Below are 6,251 nucleotides of genomic sequence, written 5' to 3'. Positions count from 1 at the left end.
AGAGGAACAAAAGATCCTCTTACATAAACCTGAACTTAAGATTTTAAAAACCTAAAAATCAAATCAAAGACACAGCACAGACTGGAAAATATCTACATACGTAAAACAAAACTCTTGTAACAGCTCTAACATATCAGTAACAAGTTAAATGTCAATAGGAAAATAAGCAATTTTCAAAGGAAGATGTGGGGGGGAGGTGCCAAACAAAAAGGTGTACACATGTTAAGAGACGTTATCTATGTATTACTTTTTGAAGTTGAATTATCATAGCAACAGGCAGCATGACATTTGCTCAAAAGATGGCGTTTATGTAACCGGGCGTTGTGGCGGGCGCCTGTAGTCCCAGCTGCTCGGGAGGCTGAGGCAAGAGAATCCTGTAAGCCCAAGAGTTAGAGGTTGCTGTGAGCCGTGTGACGCCGCAGCACTCTACCTGAGGGCGGTACAGTGAGACTCTGTCTCTACAAAAAAAAAAAAAAAAGATGGCGTTTATCAAATGAAAGCTAATGTCTTCATGTGACAGGCAGAACAAAGAAAATGATGAAAGCAGTTGTTAAAGGAGCTCAAGACCATTCTGAAGTGATAGTTGAAATTTGAGAATGTTGTAAAAGTACAACGATGGGAAAGTGACTATGCAATAGAACCGCCAACACCTACACGCCTAGCAATTGCACGCATTGCTGATAAGTTTGAAACGCAGGGTACTGTGCGTGATGTGCACAACGGAAGATCCAAGAGGCCTCACCCAGCACTAAGTCAGTCCTGCTGCTTCTGCCAGAGATAGGACAGAGATACTGGCTGAGTTTCAGTTTCGTTTATGTTGTCCTGACCTCTTGACATCTCTCTGTGGGGAACCCTAAAGAATGTGGTGTACTGTACAAAATCAGCAACCCTGGCCAATTGTCTTGGGAAGAAATTGAAACAGCATGTGCAGCAATGCAAGTGGACACTTTGGTGAGCATTGCTCAAACAACAGTTCCCCATAATCAGAAGTGTCCGGACAGCAATGGATGGTAGCCTCTTTGAGCACCTCTTGTAACCGCAGAAGTCAAATGTGACTTGTGTTCATCTTTTGTCATCGATACACATTCAGTATTACAATTTCAATACAGTTTTTCCTTTCTCAAAATGTGTATACTTTTTTGGCACACACTGGTATTTGAACATCTTAAGTACTTTGAAAGATATTCAACCTTATTAGTAATCACTAAATGCAAATTAAAATGAATGTTTTCACCTATCCGATTAACAAAAACTACCAAAATATGTGAAAATAACTGAACATACTTGTCATTATTATTGAAAATGGGCACCCAGTAATTCTTCTGAAGAAAGCAGATAGATTGGTATAACTTCTGAGAGGCAGACTGTACCAACTTGCTGAGGAACTTTAGAGCAATGGCAGTCATTTAAAATTCTTAGTTTACATAAGCTCTTGCGTTCTCCTCAACTCCCAGCTGGGCATATGTTTAACAAACAGGTTTTGTTTAAATATGAGACAACTGCACTGGAACCTAAAATTAAGAGATTTACTTTCTTCTATTTGGTTGTATAGAATTTCTTGGCATTCTCTATTTACCAAATACGCAGTTGCACCTGTCAAAATTAGTATTTGAATTGTTCAGGTCGGCTTAGTTTCTAATGTCTAAATCCTCTCGTGTTCCCTTCATTGTCAAGTAATACATATTTAGCTTTGAGAAAGAAAAGGAAAGAAGGAACACAGAGAAGTTCCTATTTCCCATTTGGGGTTTACCATGTCAAAAAGCAACCCATTTTTTGTGCTATAATCAGCTCTCTGGTTAAGAGCTGCTGCTGTTGAACGTATTTCTTCGCTTCTAGACCCCACAGAACCACTTGCTCTTGGCTTTGGTGTTGCTAACCCTCTTTATTCACGTAGTCTTTGCTGTTAACAGGGCTCTGCAATTGCTGGAGCAACCTCATCCAAAGACTGGCTGAAGTTGTTGAAATTGTACAGAGGAAGATAAAAGAAAGACATCTTCTAAATTCAGTAGGACTACTATAGGGTACATTTCACAATGAAATTGTTCATTTTGTAACTAATAGAAATACGTATGCCTTACCTAGTTTTGCCCCATTTGCACCCCCAAGAAGGGAGTCCTGAAAATTAAGGTAAGTTTTTAAATGGGGTAACAGATCTATATGACTCCAAGTCTATAATAATCTGACTTTTTAAATTCTTCCCTACAATATTGCATTTAATATCTAAAAGGGTTTCTGTTAGTTTTATAAAAATTTTCATTCAGTTAATATTTAGAAAAGGCCATATTTATACAGGTCTCTTAGGGTGACACACAGCTATATGTTGCTCTCAATAGCATCTTTTTTTTAAAAGTAAACATCAGGATCAAAAACACCCTAATTTTGACATCCAGTAATGGATATTTCATACAATGTCTCTAGTCGCTTATTATTACCAAGGGTCCATTATATTACTTAGCTCAGTAAAGGGTGTCCTGGGTTCTAGTGAAAAAATGCCCTAACTTATCATTTTATGAAACATTAAGATGGTAAACGGTATCCCCTCCCATGACCACTTCCAAATTGAAGTACTCTGGGTATGCCGTTAAGACGTCTGTACTAATTATTCCAAGATTCAGGTATTGTATGCTGAGATGTCCAAGTAAATACCTCCTTGGTGGTTGAAACTGGCCATTTGAGGAAAGTGAGTAAATTCTGAATGACTTTTCATTTAAAAGGATGCGGTGAAGAAATTAAAATTCTCAAAATTACTCTCATTTCCACAAGTATCCTCCTTAGAGATTACCCCCTTTCAGCCTTGTAGGATTAGGGTAGCAAAATCATTTCTTCAGAATAAATAAAAATACTTAAAGAGATAAAACATCAATATTATTTTCTCATTGTACCCTCATTTACCTGGATCCTGTTCTTTTTTATTCTTTTCCATGAAATCCTGACAGGTTTTTGGTCTAGAAAATGCCCATCCCTGCATCAAGATTAGCGTTCATTGGCTTTTACACTATGAGATCATTCTAGAAAAGATGGAGGGAAAGGCTTGTGCTGTATGTGAAATGATTTCCACCTGACTTGCATCCTCAACCCCTCCCCTTTAACAGGTCTGGGCCCTGTTTTTCCCTCTCCCTCCTCTTTCCGCTGAGGATTAATTAGGGAAGTAGCCTTGAAGAATGAACGTACCATTGACAGAGCTACTGTGTGTGCTGGTATACAGTTTCTGAAGGAGATCTCAACAGCAGGTGAGTATTTATGCGTTAAAATAATAAATTCCAATTCATCAGTTTATAATTTCTGGGAGAAACAGAAGAGAGATGAAATTCAATTTTATACAAAAAGGATATGTTATAATTAGGCTTAAGGGAAAAGATATATTTTGTTTTTGTTTTCTTACTCTTAAGTTTTAATATGAGAAAATTAAGCATTGCGAAGTATAATAACATTTGCATTGTGATGTGGGGACAGCTAGAGCAAAAAGAAAGAGAGTTATTGCTGAACAAAAATCTTGTAATATGAAAAATAACCACTAGCACTGGATTGCAAGAGATTTAAAAAAAAAAAACTTGTGTGTCATCCTTTCTCTGTATGATTTATGTTAATTAATAAAATATTTTAGATGCTTGCTCTGAGCTGATAAAAACCCGGTGCCCCAAAGAAACTTGAGTTCCTAAAACTTATATGAGCATTATTATTTTCCTTGACAAAGAAGAATTCTATTGTTGATAATTTGGTAAAGGAAGTTACAAACCTTTATCTTCCTGTTCGGGAACACATACTGATTATGGGTAATCACTTACTATAACTAAGTGGTAATTGACTAGTAAATATGACATTCTGTTCTTATAGCTTTTGCCATTATTAATTTCTAATATAATCAAAAAATGTGTAAAAATGCTTAATGCATCTGTGAGAATTTCTGCATTCTCTTTTGTGGCATTTTAGAAAAAATTTTGTATTTAATGAAAGATCCCTATGAGATTCATCACTGTTTACTGAAAGAGTATTGTCAAACGTTGTGCACTAATTATACACATCTTCTCTGTACAAATTCACGGGGGAAATGTCTCTCTGATTTTAATTTGTCACCCTGAGTAATTTGTTTGTGAATTGCAAGAGTATAGTTTAGAAAGTTAGGTTGAAGCCTGACTGAGGAGAGTTTTGACTATTAAGAAGTTAGAGAACCGTGGCTCTGTGCCCGTAGCTCAGTGGTTAAGGGCACTAGCCACATACACCAAGGCAGGCAGGTTCGAACACGGCCAGGCCAGCTAAACAACAGTGACAACTACAACAAAAAAATAGCTGGGCATTGTGGTGGGCACCTGCAGTCCCAGGTACTTGGGAGGCTGAGACAAGAGAACCACTTAAGCCCAAGGGTTGGAGGTTGCTGTGAACTGTGATGCTGGGCCCTCTATGAAGGGCAAGAAAGTGAAACTCAAAAAAAAAAGTTAGAGAACCAGACTTTAGAGACAGCGTAAGTGAAAGAGCAAGCAAATGCTAGGGGAAAGAGAGTAAGGATGATTTTGTGGGCACACTGGATTACGTTACTCATCATGTTTGTTTCTCTGTGAACTACTACTACTAGCGTCAGAAGGGGCCTCTCATCTCCTGTGAGTACGGTAGATTCTCGTTCCTTGTGGTAGTTAGGTTTAGGAACGTTACCTCAGATGCCGTCTGAGACAATACTGTTTCCACACAGCTCCTGGTGGGCAGAGTTAGGGTCCTGCAAGCCTTACTCACACATATTTTGGTCAGCAAATCAATGCATAACTTTATTTTATTTGTGTTTTGTTGAAAAACACATTATTTAATATATATTGTTGATTTAAGAGCATTGTAACTCATGCCTACAGGTAACTTACCTAATGCATTTTTCCTCGGTAAGGCACATCCTAGCCTTTTTGCACTTTTACAGCATATGTAAGCACTTCCCTAACCTAACACTTAGCAGTGGTTCCCTAGGAAGGAAAAGATGACTCAGCTACACATGAGAACCAGGTGCTTCTGGGATTGTGGAGAAGCGCTGGGACCACCCCTCTACAATGCTTTTTTCCAGGTAATGAAAGCTAGGTGATTTCTCCATGTAGCATACCCATGTGACAACATCATATTCTGAATGTTCAATTGCAATCTACCGACAATCTGCTATAAAACTCTATCATTACTTTATGTGAGTCTGGACTTAATTTTTTCTTATATTTTACCTATTTTCATAAATGGTTTTAGATCCTTCAGGGAAAAATCCAGGTAAGAAGCAAATCATCAACAAATACTTATAATTCTTACTCTTTACATTAGCTGCTTTGCTAAATGATAGAGCACAAAACATATCTCTAGATATCAAACCTAATTTAAGAGATTAATAATCTACTGCCTTTCATTTTCTATCAAGAGATATTGAATTAGAATAAATATGTTTAAAATAATTTTCTACTAAAGAAGTTAAAATTTAGAGATGACACAAATGAGTGAAAAGTCCAGCAGATACAAGGGCAAAGAGATGATGGCTACACTTTCTTTCTTGACCACCCTAGAACCTGCAATCTCAATCTTTTCAAACTTTCTAATATTGGTCCATGACTTTCTGGTGCTGCCCTGGCCCTTAAGATCTCTTCTTGAGTACACAAATGCCTCTAGTGTACTGCTCAGTGAACCAGACCCCACAGGGCTTGATCTTATGCTTCCAGAAGTCCAGACTCACAAACTACATGACAGTTTTATAGTAGATTTTAGGTAGACCACTATTGAACGTTCAGGGTATAATGTTGTCACGTGGGTATGCCACAATGAGAAATCACCTAGTTTTCTCTACCTGGAAAAAGCATTGCAAAGAAATTGTCCCAGTTTTCCACCACAATCCCAGAAGCACAGGTTCTCATGTCCAGCCGAGTCCTCTTTGTTTTCCTACGGCTCCACTGCTAAGTGTAAGTGGATGAGCTCCACTTAATCCATTGACAACAAGATTTTTTTTTTTTTTTAATTCAGTCAAGCCCTGATTGGAATGTTGGGGGAAAAGTTTTCTTGGGAGCAAAGCCAGGTAGTTGAAGTGTCAAAATTTACAACATGTAATGAATGAGTTTACTTATTCATGTTATACTCAGGCCTATTTTCTTTCTCTAACAATGTCTGGCTAAAATAAGGCTCAGCCTTTGCCCACATCTGATTCTTTATCTTCAGCCTAGTGTTTCCCTCTATGTTATGCCTCATAATCACCTGACCCACCCCAGTCTTTCTCCAGTTTTTGTCCCACCTTGTAAAAAGGTTTT

The sequence above is a fragment of the Nycticebus coucang genome, chromosome 9 (assembly GCF_027406575.1).
Source record: "Nycticebus coucang isolate mNycCou1 chromosome 9, mNycCou1.pri, whole genome shotgun sequence".
Lineage (NCBI taxonomy): Eukaryota > Metazoa > Chordata > Mammalia > Primates > Lorisidae > Nycticebus > Nycticebus coucang.
The sequence above is the reverse complement of the archived record's forward strand: the minus strand, read 5'-3'. Positions refer to the sequence as shown.